The sequence below is a fragment of the Ostrea edulis genome, chromosome 1 (assembly GCF_947568905.1).
Source record: "Ostrea edulis chromosome 1, xbOstEdul1.1, whole genome shotgun sequence".
NCBI classification, from domain to species: domain Eukaryota; kingdom Metazoa; phylum Mollusca; class Bivalvia; order Ostreida; family Ostreidae; genus Ostrea; species Ostrea edulis.
In genome coordinates, this window is record NC_079164.1 from 57,262,769 (window position 1) to 57,282,768 (window position 20,000).

Here is a 20,000-nt window from a genome sequence, read left to right on the forward strand (position 1 = left end):
TATACCCAGGTCCTGAGTGTTAAAGTTAAAATTTTATGTTCTCTGTCCCTGTTATACAACCCTGTCCATCCTATTACAAATTTAATAATAATAATTATATATTCTATGAAAAAAAATCAGGATTGTATGTTTTTTGTTACTTAACGAGTAAATATCAAATGAGCATACATTTGATTAGTTCAAATAGTATTTTGTCCTTAACCCTTTCTCTACCGGCACATTTTAGAGGTTTTTAAAGACTAAATGACAATATTTTTAAATCGAGTTACATCTGCATGTATCACGATTTTAGGTAGGCATGTGATATATAATTTTGTTACGAATTGGACAGGGAACATTTTTTTCATAAAGTTTGTCATGTTATCCCATGACCCCAAAGAGTTCTACGGGGTCAAAGGTCATTTAAGTGCACATTTTTGCAGTCTTTTTTCTCTGGAATATATATATTACGACCCCTCTCACTGGATTCGAGTCAAAAATAGGAAATTCTAAATTTATGAACTGATATGTCTTTTAAAATACTACAAAAACATCACAATCAAATTAATCAATTTTATTGAAAAACAAATATTTTTGGTTGCTAAGTAACATCACTCATGGTGTAATTTTGACCATAATTTGCCTTTCTACATCCATTCGACACAATTCAAACATAATTACATTGCATGATGATTAGTAAATGTCACATTATTTTAAAAATATAATCTTTGACTAGATCTTAATCATTTTAAAAGGTTTTAACAAAAAATATAATGAAGAGAATTAAGGTCAAAGGTCATAAAATGAAAATTTCGTACTTCATATACATATTCATCATTTTCTAATAATATGACGTGTTGCCATTGTATCCCAATAAATAGTATAAATATTGCAACATTAAAACAAAGATCTTTCCTGTTAAAATCTAAAAAAAAAAAAATCAATTTTTTTTATATTTAAATATATTTGGTTGCTAAGCAACAACACCATTATGATATCAAATGCTATGCGAAAATAATGCCCGTTTTTCCTCCCCAAGTTCATTGTACATGTATACGAATGTTCAAGTCCTTGCTTTCAATCACTAAATTTAAATGTACTTGCATTATATTTAATAAAAATTGTTCTTCTTATATTCAACCTCTTAAAACATATTTCTAGACATAATTCTTGATACTAGGTTGTTCCGATAGGGGCATGCGTTGACCAATATCTGTCTATCGACTGGAACTTCTCAGCAGACATGTATAAGATAATGCCCAAAAATCTGAAGAAAAAAAGAAAGATTGTTTATACTTAGCCCCAATATACTGATGTATTCTCAGAGCTTTTGAATACTCAATTGGCTCTGTAAATGTTTTCTATAATCAAGGCCCTCTGAAAATTATGCGTTTAATTACTTGTAAAATTTTATCTGGGGTAATTGTAATACACATTTAATAAATGTGTTAGATGCACAGCCAGATTAATTTTGGTAAAGGTAATCTTATAAAATGCATTTTATTATTCGTTTTAAACTGGAAATCACTGTCACAATATCGGTACTTTAAAACTAGTAATACCTGTACAGTTCCTCTTCAGTGAGAGGCTTCGAACTGCCTTGGGAAGCATATGACAATCCTTCCCCCTAGATATGACCATCACGGCATAATGGTTGGTGGCAACACAGATGGAGAAAACCAAATCTTCTGTCAAAAACAGCTTCATAAAATCTGCAATTCTCTTAATAATCAGGTCCCATATCTGAAAATAAAAATGCAAATAAAATCAGTATTGGCCATCATATCTTATTTGTCAGCATTTAAAACACTTACATACCTTATAATTAGAAACAGAATAATGATTTTCCGTGTTTTGTCTCTTTTTGTATGCATGTTATATCTAGTAATGCAACGATAAACAGTAAAATGGTACACGCACATCAGTGTACCATAATGCCATGATTCCATTTGTGAATGTATTATTTGGATTCATTTGAATGTTAACTAAATGTATACGGATTTAACCCTATATTCAACCTCAAAGAGTCATACCAACTGCATGCCAGGTTGTCACTCCGAATGAAATGCCACAGTTCTTGGATCAGGTGTCCCCGTGTCCTCCACATCAACATACTTCCAATGCATGTCTGGATTTGCCAGTAGACTGTCACTAGTGGAAGATACCTGGAAGCTTCCCATTAAATATTGGGATGTCAATAACCTTTTTAAAGATGAAAAAATACAATAAAGAATTATTGGTTTGTGTTTTAAAGCAGAATATAAGCTTCATGATAGTAAGGGACAGTTTCGCACGAAAGTACTGATCATATTTATTTAAAGATATAGATGTCCTATATTTGAAGTGCTATTTGGTAAGGGATTACATACATAGTTATTTCGGATTTCAAACATTTTGGTTCAGCATCACTGAAGAGACATTATTTGTCGAAATGCGCATCTGGTGCATCAAAATTGGTACCGTATAAGTTTTACATACATATGTTAGAAATCAAATGAATGGAATATTTCATTATACTTTGCGAGTGTAGCAGAGTGCATATTGAAAAAAAACCCACTATACATCATGGAGGTGTTAGCATTATGCCCAACATATACATGGGAGCAAATACTGAAGAAATTCAGGTTAAAATATACAGTGTCCAGCGAAAATATTGTGCCTCTGAGGGAAATTGAATGGCCCCAGATTTAAAGTAGAATTGAATTGGTTCTTCATTGTACACAGTGTCTAAATACCCTGGCATGGTACTCTGATGGGGTGTGGATTTAGTTGAAATTAGAGAAAATCTAAGCAAGAAGTGGGCACATGCCCATCAGCTCATAGCACACCAGCATGTATGGATCATATAATTAAATGCTTTTTCAATAGCCTGTCATAACCAGATTTTGATTGATGTAACCCCCCCCCCCCCACACACACACACATACACACACACACCTTTTGTCCCAAACACACATTTTGTTTTTATTTCTGTTACAATATGAAGAAAAACCTCAAATTACGGTAATAAATTCTATTATTACGATAATACAATAATGCAATATATGCTTTTCTAACAGATTGTGTTTTCTTTTCATAGAAAGATAATTTTTTTTATAAACATAGAAAATCTTGGAAAATAGCCTCCACACCAATGGTCATGAATGCCCAGTCTGATTAAAACCATCCCACGCTTTTCTCATCGTACACTAAATCCACCCTCTTCTTACACTCGCGCGTCAGGTGAGGAGATACCAAAGGGGGGGGTGGGGGGTCAGACTGCCGGGCCAGGACAGATTAATTGATGTCAGATATGTTCAGCTCTTAATAAACAATTGGGTGTTATGCACTTGGTTTAGATATCATAAGATATAAATATTTTCTTTCATGAAACGACAAATTATAGCATCAAATCGCGGTTAATATATTAATCGTGCATTTTTTATAACATGACATAACCGCGAATGTTTTTTTCTTCTAGTCAGCCTATGTGGCTACATCAACTTACATGTTTATACTGAATGCATGATCGTTTGGGTCATCCTGCAACAGGATATCCAAGGTATCTTCAGACTTCTTCATCTGACATCAGGTCATTTTCAAGATGTAAAATACAATACAAGCGTTTGTTGTGTTGTTGTTTTCGTTGAAACGGAAACACGTGTGCTGCCCGTGGTTTCAGAAAACCCCGCGGCCGCGATCCGGATCACAGGGGGAAAAGTATTATATATACAATATGCAGACTGGTCTTTTTGTTTTCTTTGTTTGGCAGAAAAAAATATTTCTATACCGAATAAATATTACATAACGTTTATATATTTTTTTTATTCACTCTACCGATGTAACGTCTCATTAGGTGTTTTATGAAGTTACAATACAAGTAGGTGGTGTAACTGTTATTTACCAATAATGGTTTTTATACTTCTTTTTTTTTTTTTAAAGCAGAGAATACCTGACTGATTATTTCATACATATATGTATATTGTTTTAGTGTATCAAAAAGTATCCATATTACCAACAGAGGACAATACAAATAGTTTTCACTACTTTATTGTGCGATGCGCGTCGATCGCTTTCAGCACCGACGTTTTATCGCTAATTTTAAAGAAAACCGCGCAGCATGTCCCAATTTCATTTTATCGTAATATAAAAACTAACAAGAATTACAACACGAATAAGGGCCCATCAAAAAGAAAATTTCCTGTACTTTTACAGGCTGTATTTACTTTTCCCTATTTCCATATATGAATATTGGTAAAACGCCGATCTGTTTAAACATTGAGAAATAAAATTGTAAGAAAGCGTACATGTGCAAAAAATAGCTTATTTCTTATAACTTTGCCAGGCATTAGAAATGATTTTTATATGTTCTGAAAGCAGGGAATATATGCTTTTCAAAAATATATAAAATAGTGCATTCATACGGGAGATTAAAAAAATCATATCGAGGGGGAAAATGGCCTTGCGACAAAGCGTTGTGTCATATTTAGACGAAGCCATCTTTCGCTTTAAATGCTTTTATTAATTTAATAGCTTTATTTACTTAACTGATTTTTACATAGTTAAAAAATAGAGAAAATTTCCAAAAATATGATATATAGATCATATATCTTATGACTGTAGTTTGAAAAATTTAGAGGCACTCCTTTTGCGCTGTCCTGTTTTTATGCGCCACCGGTCAAATTGACCAGTACGGTAGAGAAGGGGTTAAACTAAAATAGAAAGTATGTCTGTCCTGTTGCCAGAATCTGTCCTTCCTTATAATTTTGAAATTTTTGAATGATCTGACCAATTTTTAAAAAAAACCCAAAAACTGTAAATCATACATGTCTTTTAGTGAGGATTTCAATAGGCATGCATTTAATCATTCAAACCAATATTTACTTTAAGATACAGAAACAATTTTAATATGCATCCTTCCTGTTACAAACCTCAGTCCTTCCTGTTACATATTCAGCAATGCTTTATTCTCAAATGTTTTTTAAGTCAGAAAATGGTAAAAGTTCCAAATCACAATTGGCTTTTGATGGAGATTCTAATAAGTCTGCATTCAATAATTGAAAATAATACTTGCTCCTTTCGGACAGAAGCAAATTTAGTTTTATCCTTCCTGTTACAAAATCTTGTCCCTCCTGTTACAAAAGATGATGTAACAGAAGAGAAAGTAACAGGAGAGACAATTCTCATGTGAAACTAATTTGATTTCCCTAAATAAATCTCCATACTAAATTAAGTTGAAATTTTGAAATAAACTTAACAAGCTACTTTGCAGTGCAAATTAAATGTTTTTTGCGCACATATTTTGCATTATTTTCAATGTAACAGGAAAGACTCGTACATTTTCTACTCCTACAATGGACTTTTTCTCCTTTATTTACATTCAGAACCACATTTTGTATGTAGCATGGTACAGTGAAAACAACACTTAGACCAAAGAAAGTTTTGAAATATCATTTGGATCATGTATCATATTTCTATTCCTTGAATTTCTGTTTGTGTAACAGCTAGGAAAGACACAAATCTGTGGGACAACACTTTACAGATAATTTCAGAACAACACGTGTAAAATTATCAACACTTACATGATTTTAGGAATTCACACATACATATAGTAAATGATATATAGAATAGATATGGGTTACCCCATATCCAAGAAATTCGACTTTTAATTTACTCGTAGCAAATACTGTGACCATGCAGTCTTGCTTCACTAGCAAACAGTGCACACACCTGTCCTTGACCTTTTAACCTTGAAAAAAATGTACAATTACATGAATACTAAAGAAGGATAATTTCAAATCTTGTCTTTATATTAGCTGAAAAATACATATATAGAGTAATGCAAAAATCAAGAAGGTGAAAATCACTTTGTAGATATTTACTATGATATCCCCCTCCCCATCTAATTTTATTTCCTAGAAAATAAATTGCCCAATTAGGTTATTTCTTTTTTAATTGAAAAAATGCCCACCCCAGTATCAAATGTGTGTCCCCTTTCTTGATAAAAAAAAAAAAATAGTAGAAATATCTCATTTCCAAACCTTTAATCCACCCCTCCTATTTTTTAAAATTTTCTCTGTTATTGTTATATAATTTGTATTTTCTTATCCTAGCTTATGAATTCATAAATTTTGTACATGAGGATCACAACCTATGCACTTATTCAATAAGAAATGTATACATTGCCTTAATAAATTTTATTTATATATTGGGAAAAAAAAAAACCATGGGAATCATTTTGAATTGCAGGGAATTTCGTAAACGAGAGACTTAAATAAACTTTTCTGCGTAAACTTTTTTTCCATGCAAAAGTACCACCTAGTACCTCATCTACGCAATACCGAGCTGTCTTGCAGTGAATATTGCAGATGTAATTTTTTTTACACGTGTTTCTTTACTTTGTTCACTGACAACAAGCAGAAATCACATAAATTGCAATATAAATGTTGATAAGTTGAGTACCTTTAAAATAGAAAAACAAAACCTCGTCACTCGTACATTTCTTACATGTGTTATATTTTTAGAAGTTGGAAAAACCCACATATATGTATTACTTTAATAAAATGATTTGATAGCCTTTTGTCTTTCAAAACTACCGTTACCAGTGGTAACATGTTTTCCTTTAGATATCACATTTATTCTCTTTTCTGTTCAGTTGTTTTCCTCTGCTCTGATTACATATATTTAATACCAGCGTCTATAAAGCCGGGTTGACAAACCGTCATGCTTGTTTATAACGGTCGATAACTCGTAGTCGTACATATTTTATAAGACAAATGCCGATGTCAAAATCATCGTCATTTACCAGAAGTGCTCAGTTATACATAGAAATCCTTATAAAAAAGAAAACACACACACACACATACAAATTAATGATTAACATTCTCTCTCAGAAGAAATTGTATGATAATTAATGAACAATAATCATGAAAGGAATATGATTGTCAATCGAAGAATGACCTATATATTTTCGTGAAATACACTGAGGAGGCAGCTAGCGTAGGACTATGAATACTTCTTATTTACATTTCTGGTGAAAAAGTGATTTTCTTAAAATCATTTGACGTTCATTTTGTTTTCTTCTCTGTATTACATACACATCGATATTCTAAACATTTGCTGTAATGTTGTATCTGCTGATCATGAATGGAACTATATTTTTTCAGAGCAATTGTGTGAAGAGTACCTGAATCCAGTAATAAGTCTTGAATAGATAGTATGCACGGATCGAATTTATTAAAAAAAATAATGAAATCTGTAGCATAAAATGCACTATAACACTTGAATTAGTCCATTTCATGACTTGGGACATCAACATATCAATGTATTTGCAAGTTCTAAGGGTAGTTGTCAGCCTATGCGACATATTCTTTTTTACTTGCAGACTTAAAACTCATGGTACATTACTAATTTCATATGAAAGTTTAGGAAATTTCGCTTTTCAAAATTGATTTTCGTGCTTGTGACACAAATTTTGACAGATTTTGATAATGACTCAATTATAGGAAAAAAATTTGAGTTACTGAGATAGAATTCTTTTACTAGCACTAAAATTCTCACATCGAAGGAATTTTTCTTCTATTTTAGACACATTTCATATTCTTTTAAAATAGAAATGTAAAGAATCGTTAAAATATCTCTAATATAAGTTTTAAATTTGGATGAAAAATAGTAGTAAAAGTAGAGAATAAATGACTTTAATCCACATAAGAAATAATTTTTGGTCAATGATAAATATTCTTAAAGAAAACATATAAAATTTTCACATAGTTAGACCTAGAAAAAAAAATGTTAGTTATCATTGTAGTTGTTATATTGTGTCAGGAGTGCAACACATATTAATAGCTTATAAGATTGACTGGAATGTAATTCATGGTGATTGGCATTCAAAATTATATTCAAGAATTCATTCACTTATGCATATTGCATCTTTCAGAAATGAAAGACAACAGGTGGAATGAAAAAAGACAAGAAATTTCTAGCAATGTTTGTGGAATAAACATTTCTTTGTGATAAACTGTTGGAAAAACATATCAAAAATAACCTCACACAGTTTTTTAGGTCACCTGAGTAAACTCAGGTGACCTATTGCAATTGGTTTTCGTCCGTCGTCGTCCGTTGTGCGTTAACAATTGAACATTTTTAACTTCTTCTTGATAACTACTAGTCCAATTCTTTTCAAATCTGGTATGAAACATATTTGGAACAAGGGGGACATAAATTGTAAATTTCAGGATTCCTGCACCCCTGGGGCCTTAGGGGTGGGGCAAAATTGACCAATTTTCAAAAATCTTCTTCTCTAGAACTGCACATGTGTAAGAAAAACTAATTGCATAGTGATGTAGAGCAGGAAGGCTTCTACCAAAGTTGTAAATTTCATGATCCCCGGGGTAGGGGTTCTGACCCCAGGGTGGGGCCAAACTTGTTATATAGTGTTTATGTTTAAAAGAAACCCTTAAATAACCTCTTTTGTGCTATTGATACTAAATTGAAAGTAAATAGATATTTAGAAAGAGCAGGTAGTCCTTTACCAAAATTGTAAATTTGATGGTCCCAGTGGTAGGGGTTTTGGTATCGGGGTGGGGCCAAAATGGTCAGTTATCAAATGTGTAAAAAATAGACATTTTTAACTTCTTCTTGATAACTATCATTCCAATTCTTTTCAAATTTGGTATGAAACATATTTAGAACAAGGGGAACATAAATTGTAAATTTCAGGATTCCTGCACCCCTGGGGCCTAAGTAGGGGGCGGGGCAAATACTGCCCAAAAATGACAAATTTTCAAAAATCTTCTTCTCAAGAACCATACACATATAAGAAAAACTAAATGCATAGTAATGTAGAGCGGGAAGGCCTCTACCAAAATTGTTAATTTCATGATCCCTGGGGTAAGGGTTCTGACCCCAGGGTGGGGCCAAACTTGTTGTCATTACATATTTTTTTTTTTATCTTTATTTCTTTCATATGCTTTCTTTTCTTTCTTTCTTAGCCTTCTTTACTATCGTCTTCCTCTTTTTCAGTCTGTATACATGTGTGCAGGAAATCTTTTATTTCATTTCAGTTCAGCTTCCAGCAGGTCTCGACACCTTTCGTTTCAATAATTGATGGGAATTAAAATATTATCTGTAAATTGTCAAGGTCTAGGCGATATCGCAAAGCGAAGAGATGTTCTTAACTACTTAAGAAGTCTAAATTATAATATATATTGTCTTCAAGACACCCATTTTTACAATGAAATAGAGAATGATGCGAGAAATATGTGGGGATACCAATGCTACTTTAGGCCACAGTTTTTTAATTTATTGGTTTACAGATTTTAAAAATAAAATTTAGGGTCGGTCGGGAGGAAAAAAAAAAAAAAAAAAAAATAAACATTTTTAATATCTATCGTTTAATTTTCAATAAATCATTAACATTATTTCGTGAGTACAAATAAACAAAACATGTATTTTAAAAATATTAGATAAAGAATTCTTTAGAGTGACTAGTACGTTATGAATTTTGAAAAAAAAATGCAATTTCAAATTCAGTGTATAACTATATACATGTATCTATGTTACACTTTGGTAAAACATAAGCCAAGAATGGATAAGGTCATATCTCTTTGATGTTGTAAAGTATCCAGTATTTATATAATGTTGTTCAGTAATTTTGCTGTATATGCTCAATAAAGATTTTACATTTACAAATTGTAAACATAAAGAAAAAAAAATTAATATAAGCACTATTACAATTGTATGTAGTAATTCCATTTTTAATTTCAGAATGTTTATACCCCTATGAAATAATTTTTAACCCCATTTTCCCCACATAGATATGCCCATGGAATTATCTACCATCTTTTTGAAAGAAATGTTTCTTGTTTTTCATTTTTATTTGATACTCAAATTCTTTCCACGACTACACAAGGTATACTAATTTACGAGAAATATGCATACCTTTCTGAGTTTATCTGGTCATATTTTTTTTTTTTTTTTTATACAGGCGTTCATTATAATATCAAAAGCATCTAACAATTTCTCACTGTTCTATTCCCTGTTAGGATTTTTGATGGCAGAGATGCACGTACATGTATTCAAATACATTTATTTTGACATGTACTGCTGTGGTATAAAGTCACTAGTTAGAATAATCTAACTGTCTCTCGGATCAGGTCCTCACCACACTCAAACCGGGTCCGTAGGACATTATCACTTTAATGATAGAACATCCAATCTAGTAAAGTCGCTAACAACTGTACCTTCCTCTCATCTTTAAACACCCAAATAGCACTGCATTTTGTGTTATGTTAGCAGCAAGAATACCGCCAATTGTATGAGAAATATTTATTTCTATCAATTCCTTTCTTTTCGTGATGAAATGCCATCTGGCATCTGTTTCGTCGACAAGAACGATATAGGTAGCGTTACTGTCATCGTGTGTGGCCATATCTGTTTACATGGTTTTTAAAATTACGGAATAAAGATATTTCGCAAAACGAATAGTGATTACCAAATACAAATCAATAGGTTTGCGTTTCCCGATTTTCTATTCCTAAAATTGAAAATGCATTTTATTTTTATTTTCGATTTGACATGTTGGGTAGAATCGGCGGAATTAAAAAAAAGTAGAAATTTGCATTTTATTTTTTTTCCGATTCCCCAGAAATTAGGTTCGGCGGATCCGTAAACCAAGAAATTAAAAAACTGTGGCCTTATAGTTCCTTTACTTCGAATTCAAGAGGGGTAACAATACTTTTTATACCCCCCGAACGAAGTTCTGGGGGGTATATAGGAATCACTCTGTCTGTATGTCCGTCCGTCCGTCTGTCTGTCTGTGCAGATTCGTGTCCGGGCCATAACTTCTTTGTTCATAGCTGCAGAACTGTAGCTCTCTGAAAAAATATTTTGACATAACAGAGAGCTACAGTTCCACCCCTATTAAAAACCTTCGATTTACGGCGCACAAAAAGCTGCGCATGGTTGAGGTCTGATATCGTTGTATTCTTGAGTTGCTGTTTCATAAATTTAATATCAAAAAATTCTTAACATATTTTCCTACTATACTTGTGTCTAAATATACCTTCAAATATTCATTAAAGCCCCATACGACCTGAAAACTCCCAGCTTCAAATGATTTCGTTTGTTGACGTAGCCATGTTAGGTAGCCGGTCAATTCGAACCTGGTTAATTCCCATACTTGCACAATAACGTCTAAATGTGAACTAATATCCCCACAAATATTTCAGCTAAATATTTTAAATAATATATCATCCCAGTGCCTTTAAATAATAATTATTCAAATAGCTAAACTCACGGCAATGCGTCTTTCATTAGTCTGGTCCGGTCTCCATCCTTGCCACACGAGTGTTAAGGACTTTAGTAGCATTTTCATGAATCAAGAGCTTATTTTACCTTTAGAAAAACTTTATTTTTTTTATTTCTATAAATCATTCGTATTGATAATAAATGGAAAGCGAATACATAACATATAACGAATTTTATGAATAGATACCAACAACAACAGGGTACGAATTGACCGGCTACCTAATATGGCTACGTCAACAAACGAAATCATTTGAAGCTGGGAGTTTTCAGGTCGCATGGGGCTTTAATGAATATTTGAAGGTATGTTTAGACACAAGTATAGTAGGAAAATATGTTAAGAATTTTTTGATATTAAATTTATGAGACAGCAACTCAAGAATACAACGATATCAGGCCTCAACCGTGCGCAGCTTTTTGTGCGCCGTAAATCGAAGGTTTTTAATAGGGGTGGAACTGTAGCTCTCTGTTATGTCAAAATATTTTTTCAGAGAGCTACAGTTCTGCAGCTACTTTGTTCATTGACTTACGCATACCATATTTGGCACACAGGTGGATCACCATGAGACGATGTGTCGAGTACCTTCATGACCTCTATATGACCTTGACCTCAAGGTCAAAATTAAAGGTTTTTTACAATGGATTCGTGTCCGGGCCATAACTTCTTTGTTCTTTGACATAGGCATACCATATTTGACCCATGAGTGTATCACCATGAGACAATGTGTCGAGTACCTTCATGACCTCTATATGACCTTGAACTTTGACCTCAAGGACAAAACTGATTATAGGGTTTTGACATAGTCATAACATAAGACATGGGTGTATCACCATGAGACTATGTGTCATGTACATTCATGACCTCTTTATGACCTTGACCTTTGATCTAAAGGTCAAAATTATAGGTTTACACCATGGATTTGTGTTCGGACTATATCTTCCATTTTCTTTTACAAAGGCATACCATATTTTTACACTCAGGAAAGGAGTAATTTATACCTATTAACAACACCCTTTTGGAGATTGGGGTTAGCGGGGGGTATTCTTAGTGAGCATTGCTCACAGTACCTCTTGTTAATAACAATTTTGATTTTAAAGTATGTTTGGAAAAGGGTGATAAAGATGGAAATTATCACATACTGAAGGTATGTATAGAGGGTCATGTGGTTGTTTTATGTACAGTATATGGTCCAAATACTGATTCACCAAATTTTTATGAAAATATTCAACAGTCCATTGAAGAAATGAACTGTAGTAATATCATATGGCGTGGAGATTTCAATTTAGTATTAAATCCACAACTAGATTGCTATAATTACAAATCTATTAATAACCCAAAGGCTAGAGAAAAAGTACTAGAAATTATAGAAGGATATAACTATATGGATCCTTTTAGACAACTCCATGAATTGCTTCGCAGGTACACATGGAGAAAGAAAAACCCATTTAAACAAAGTAGATTAGACTTTTTATCATGTCCGAGTCATTGCTACCTTGTCTTAATTTAATGAATGTACAGTCGAACCAAGTTACAGGTCTGATCATATTCTATGATAACATTGAATTTAACTTTCAATGATTTTAAAAAGGGAAGAGGCTTATGGAAATTCAACAATTCTTTACTTGGTGATAAGGAATATCTAGATTGTATCAGAGGTTATTTTGAATTTGAAAAAACAATATGCAGTTCCTGTTTATGATTTTAATAATCTTGATGCAGTGTCAGATGAAGATGTATGTTTCACAATTAATGATCAGTTATTCCTAGAAACTTTACTTATGGAAATAAGAGGAAAAAGCATTTCTTACTCTGCATATATAAAAAATAAACAAGTCAAAGAAGAAAAAAAATTAATACAAGAAATTAAGGTTTTAGAACAAAATAGTTCTGAACACAACAGAGGAAATAAATGAAAAACAACAAAAACTGGAAAAATTCAGAAACCATATAGACTTAAAGGAATATATGTAAGAAGCAAAGCAAAATGGACAGAAGAAGGAGAAAAACCAACACATTATTTTTGTAGTTTAGAATCAAGAAATTTTACTAGGAAAATAATTCCCAAACTTATAAAAGATAGTGGGGAGATAATTCAAGACCAGTTTGAAATATTGGATGAAACAAAGCAATTTTATGACAATTTATATTCAATACCTAATCAGGAAATAAACATAGTTGACTTAAATTCTGAATTAAAGTATGAGGATATTCCCAAGTTATCCAGAGAGTAATCTATGCTTTTAGAAGGTAAAATTACATTGAAGGAGGCTTCTACAACACTAAGTAAAATGAAAGCAAATAAATCACCAGGCTCTGATGGGTTCTCGGCTGAGTTTTTGAAGGTTTTTTGGAAATACCTTGGTACATTTGTTGTAAGGTCTATCAACTATGCATATGAAAATGGCACTCTGTCAATAACACAGAGACATGGAATTATTACACTTTTACCTAAAGGAGACAAACCAAGACACTATCTTAAAAACTGGGGTCCAATTACACTTCTGAACACTATATATGAAATAGCTTCTGGTACCATTGCAAATAGATTAAAGATTTACTTGGATAAACTTATCAATCCTGATCAAACTGGCTTCGTTTCTAATAGGTATATAGGAGAAAATACTCAACTAATTTATGATATTATCCAGTATACTGAAGAAGAAGAAATCCCAGGTCTTTTACTACTTATTGACTTTGAGAAAGCCTACGATACCCTCTCGTGGAATTTTATACAAAAGACCTTAACTTATTTTAAGTTTGGACCTGATGTTCATGAATGGGTGAAATTATTCTATCACAACATCATATCTACTATTAACCAAGGTGGCAATCTCTCAGCATCTTTCAACATTCAAAGAGGATGTAGACAAGGTGATCCTTTATCACCTTATATTTTTCTTCTTTGCGCAGAAATTTTAGCTATACAAATAAGAGAAAATAAAAGTATTAAAGGTATAACTATGAATAATAATGAAAAGAAAATTTCACAACTAGCCGATGATACATCAATTATACTTGATGGTAGCAAGGAATCCCTTCTAGAAACAATAAAAGTATTACAACACTTCTCTGAAATGTCAGGACTAAAAGTTAATTTTTCAAAAACCAATACAGTATGGATTGGATCAAAAAAATATAGTCAGGATACCCTTTCTAAAGACTTTCATCTGAATTGGGGAACTTGTAAGTTTACTCTACTTGGAATTAATTTTGATGTAGAGTTACAGAACATGTCAAAACTAAATTATCAGCCAAAGCTAAGTAGAATAAAATCAATCTTAAGTCAATGGGAGAAAAGACATTTGACACCAATAGGAAAAATTACTGTTATCAAAACTTTGGTCTTGCCTGTATTAAATCATATTTTTATGGCAATTCCAAATCCTGATGACAGCTATTGTAAAGAATTAGATAAACTATTCTTTTCTTTCTTGTGGAGCCATTCTCAACATAGAATTAAAAAAGAGGTAATTGTAAAGCAATATGAGGATGGTGGGTTAAAAATGATCAATGTAAAGGCTTTTATAGCCTCTTTCAAATTGTTTTGGATGAGACAACTCCTTTTTTCAGATAGGGGTTTGCATAATTTCATACCAAATTTAGATCTTAATAATGTTACTACATGTGGAATAGAATACATAAAAAAAAATAAAGACATCACTGAAAAACAAATTTTGGGTTGATGTATTTGATTTTTGGATTGAGCTACAGCATAAACAAAATCCATTTACAGTAACAGCAGATACTCCAATTTTTTACAATTCTAACTTTCTTGTGGGTGGGAAAGCATTTCTTAATAAATCCATGTTTCACAATAATATTAAATACCTTAATGACCTAATTGATGAAGAGGGTTTGTTCCTGACTTATGAATCTTTCTGTAACATTTATACAAAAGTGAAAATTTATTTTTTAAGAATATATGAGTGTCATAAATGCTATTAAAGCATGGATGAAAAAAGTCAAGTTTGGTAAAAAATTAATTTAATTAACAAACCCTCTGATTATGTTGAGTATATACACTCTTCTACGATGCAAAAAGTCAAGACAATTTTATACTCTTCTCAATCAAAACTGCACAGAACCTACTGGTAAAAGAAAGTGGAATGAAATATTTGAATTAAATGATACGGAATGGAAAATGATCTTTAGATTGCCCTTTAAAGTTACAAGTAATTGTAAACTGCAATGGTTTCAATACAGAATTCTGAACAAAGTTTTAGCTTCAAACTCATACTTATTCAAAATCAAAATTAGAGATGATAAGAATTGTACATTCTGTCAGATAGAAGAAGAAACAATTGAACATTTCTTTTGGGAATGTGATAGTGTTCAGCATAAGAATTGTACATTCTGTCAGATAGAAGAAGAAACAATTAATTGAACATTTCTTTTGGGAATGTGATAGTGTTCAGCATTCATTAGAATGAAGAGAATTTGAAGTTTGTTTTGAACATAAGACCAATCTTTAAATATCAATAGCAAAAAATAATTTTATTTATGGATTTTTGGATGAAAAGAAAACTATACAAAATAATCTTGTTCTTTGGCTGAAATATTATATCTCTACTATGAGATGTAAAGGGAAGACACTGAATGTAAATGTTGCGATAGCTAATGAATACATTTTATGAAACTCAGACATATTGCATATAAAAATGGTGAAAAAGATTTGTTTGACACCTGCTGGAACCACTGGAATCAATTATTTCATTGATTTTTTTTTGTTTAAATTTTTTTATAAATTTCAATATACATGTACCTTTAATATATTAGATAATGACTGAATGCATCCATCTCTCTCTCTCTCTCTCAGAAAAAAATATATACATATACCTTTGATGTCTTCTTATAAACATTTTGTACAAGTTTCTTTGCAGAATTTATGTATATATATACTGTATGTATGTTTAAAAATAATAAATATAAAAAAAAATGCATAGTAATGTAGAGCAGGAAGGCCTCTACCAATATTGTAAATTTCATGATCCCCGGGGTAGGGGTTCTGACCCCAGGGTGGGGCCAAACTTGTTATATAGTGTTTATGTGTAAAACACGTACTTAAATAACATCTTCTTTAGTGCTATTGCTGCTAAATTGAAAGTAAATAGATATTTAGAAAGAACAGGTAGTCCTTTACCAAAATTGTAAATTTGATGATCCCAGGAGTAGGGGTTTTGGTATCAGGGTGGGACCAATATGGTCAGTTATGAAATGTGTGAACAATAAACATTTTTAACTTCTTGATAACTATCATTCCAATTCTTTTTAAATTTGGTATGAAACATATTTGGAACAAAGGGAACATAAATTGTAAATTTCAGGATTCCTGCATTTATGGGGCAGGGCAAAAACTGCCCAAAAATGACAAATTTTCAAAAATAATCTTCTCAATGACCACACGAATGTAAGAAAAACTGAATGCATAGTGATGTAGAGCAGGAAAGCCTCTACTAAAATTGTAAATTTCATGATCCCAGGGATAGGGGTTCTGACCCCAAGGCGGGGCCAAACTTGTTATATAGTGTTTATGTGTAAAACACTTAAATAACATTTTCTTTAGTGCTTTTGATACTAAATTGAAACTAAATGGATAGAGCAGGTAGTCTTTTACCAAAATTGTAAATTTGATTTTTTCCAGAGTAAGGGTTTTGACCCCAGGGTGGGGCCAAACTTAGTATATATAGTATGTATGTGTAAGTTTACTGATACTGTATAAAATCTAAGTGTATACTTAAAAATAGCAGAAAAGGATGAACAAAAAATGGTGAATTTCATAACCCAGGGTTATGACTTTAGGAATAGGATGAGTCCAAATTAGTAATATATTTTGATGTTTTAATGTTAATACACCTATTATTTAAAGCCTTTCATCAGTGTATGCACTTTTGAGGGCGGTGAAGTTTTAAGAACACATCTTGTTTTATACTGTTGCTGAACATTAGAATTTAGCTTAGATAATCAGAACAGGAATTTTTTTTCTGGATTTCATAGTCCATGGAAGTAGTGATACTTTTTCACTAGTATTCAGGTGACTGATAAGGCCTGTGGGCCTCTTGTTAACTTCTTCTTGCCCTTACGGAATTGCAGCATACTTGAAGTACATATGCAGCACAGAAGGAGTACAAAATCCCAGCACACTATCAGTACAGCTCCAGCATTACTGAAAGTGTGCTGCATAACTTTTAAATGGAAGAATACATGGAAGCAGCGCAATTGCAGCGTGTTTCAAATATGTAAATTAGGACTGCATTTGTACTGCAAAAAAAGACTGCTGTGCAGTATATGCTGTCTTGCAGCACATGTGCTGACTTGCAGTACAATTGCCATATGTACTGCTCTGCAGTATATGCTGATTTGCAGTACAGATGCCATATGTACTGCTCTGCAGTACATGCTGATTTGCAGTACAGATGCCATATGTACTGCTCTGCAGTACATGCTGATTTGCAGTACAGATACCGTATGTACTGCTCTTTAGTGCAAAGCAGTACGCCATACCAAATATGGACATTTGGTTTGCAGCGCAGTTGCAGCCCGTTTCAAATATTTAAATTTGTACTGCAAAAAAGACTGCAAAGCAGTACGCCTTACCAAATATGGACATTTGGTTTGCAGCGCAATTGCAGCCCGTTTCAAATATTTAAATTAGGACTGCAGTTAGGCTGCAAAACTGCGCTGCTTTAAAGCACAAATGTGTTCTATATAGTGCCTTAATTACTTTGCGGAAGATTTCAAAATGTAAAACAAATGTTCTGTATCTATTCATGCATATATATTCAGGATTAAACTCATTAAACATACATTCATAAATGAATACAAAGACCCTGGTTCAGATAGAAACATGATTATAAAGATGTAGATGTAAATATACTTTAAAAAAAATATAATTATAAATATAACTATATCTATAGTATGCAGGGTCTATACCTAGGTGTTAATTGCTATACACAAAGAAATACACAGGAAATGTAACGTGTTAAAAAGCTTATTGTCCATGGTAGAAGAATAAGATTAAAAATATTACATATTTTATTTGATTTCACAAAAAATTAGTTGTAGATTGTTGGCCTCGATGGCAAAACATTGTCCAAAAGTTTTTGTAAAGATTTTTTCTACAACGGTTGTTCCTGTGGGATGCCATTGTCAGTGATGTGTGGCCCTTAACCTTGCATGAATGTATTCAACTAGGCTCAATTCAATTCTGTTCAAAATTAAGGTAAACTGTCATCAAGCAAAAATTTAGTGCAATAAATTCTTGTACAAACATATCGTAATCCATATTCCTTATGCGTCCTATTTCAACAGTTTACCACCGATTTACCAGCCTTCATACCTATGGTCTCTTCTTGACTTTAGGCCTACTGATTTTCTGTACTCAAATGGCCACTAGTACCTGATAATTAAATGTAAACATGTTTCGAGAACTTAAATTAAAAATTTTGATATTAAAAGATCTATTTGTAAGTTACAGATATCAGCTCATAAAATATAAAATTAATGATTGAAGTTGGTAGATAATATTCTGGTATTACTATAGGAATGAACACATATGTAACATGCAACTCCAGTTCATTAGCCTGATAGGTGATAAGATTCATTTTTTTATTGGGCCTAAATGTGAAAAAGTTTGTTGATGAAAGAAAATCTTTTTGTGGTGCTATAGATAAAAGTTAATTTTTTTTTACTAAACTTAATGATGAACAAAAATTCATTAACATATTATGTTCTGAGGAGCCATCTATTTAAATATAACTAGAAAATTTATTTTGAACAATATATGACACTGTATTTGCATGTAGATCTAACTATGTGTTTTCTTTACTGGTATATGTACAGTATTTGTATATATTTCCGTGCTGCCCCTTAAGGGGCCTAAAATTGGAAAATAAAATATGCTCTATGTTCTATGTAATAAATATTATCACAGCAATCAATGTTTGGCTATGTCCTGACCAATGGCAATGGAATGCATGTTTACGTTAGCCTAGGCCTATCTGTTTCCATAAACACTTACCTAATAATGTCGGTGAAATGCACTTTTCATTACTTCGAAGTTTAATTAAATGTGCTTTGTATGACTGCTCTGTTACACATTTGATCTTGTACAGACCGGGTCACAAATCGGTTAGCCATTCTAACATCGATACTCTAATCTTATATCTTTCATCTGCTTCAAATAAAAGCGCGCAGCTCAGTGTTTCGACGGAAATCAAAGGGGATTCCTGCACCCCTGGGGCCTTAGGGGCAGGGCAAAAACTGTCCAAAAATGACCAATTTTCAAAAATCTTCTTCTCAAGAACCACACATGTGTAAGAAAAACTAAATGCATAGTAATGTAGAGCAGGAAAGCCTCTACCAAAATTGTAAATTTCATGATCCCCGGGGTAGGGGTTCTGACCCTAGGGCGGGGCCAAACTTGTTATATAGTGTTTATGTGTAAAACACTTAAATAACATTTTCTTTAGTGCTTTTGATACTAAATTGAAACTAAATGGATAGAGCAGGTAGTCTTTTACCAAAATTGTAAATTTGATTTTTTCCAGAGTAAGGGTTTTGACCCCAGGGTGGGGCTATACTTAGTATATAGTATTTATGTGTAAGTTTGCTGATACTGTATAAAATCTAAATGCATACTTAGGAATAGCAGAAAGGGATGTACAAAAAATGGTGAATTTCACAACCCAGGGTTATGACTTGAGAATGAGTCCAAATTAGTGATACCTTTTGATGTTTC

The 20,000-nt window shown here is 32.4% G+C and overlaps 1 protein-coding gene and 1 long non-coding RNA gene across 2 annotated transcripts in view; one reads left to right on the forward strand and one right to left on the reverse strand.

The window, feature by feature from the left end:
- LOC125682738 (uncharacterized) overlaps positions 1–1,964 on the reverse strand; it is a 16,610-nt gene extending 14,646 nt beyond the window's left edge. Inside the window, exons 1-2 of the long non-coding RNA XR_008800169.1 lie at positions 1,542–1,964; positions 1–1,246 (exon numbers count right to left, since the gene is read on the reverse strand). The exon at positions 1–1,246 is cut by the window's left edge and continues 14,646 nt beyond it. This is a non-coding gene — a long non-coding RNA (uncharacterized LOC125682738). The remainder of the gene's footprint in view (positions 1,247–1,541) is intronic.
- Positions 1–20,000, forward strand: part of LOC125664679 (uncharacterized) — a 42,956-nt gene that overhangs the window by 18,076 nt on the left and 4,880 nt on the right. The window lies entirely within an intron of this gene.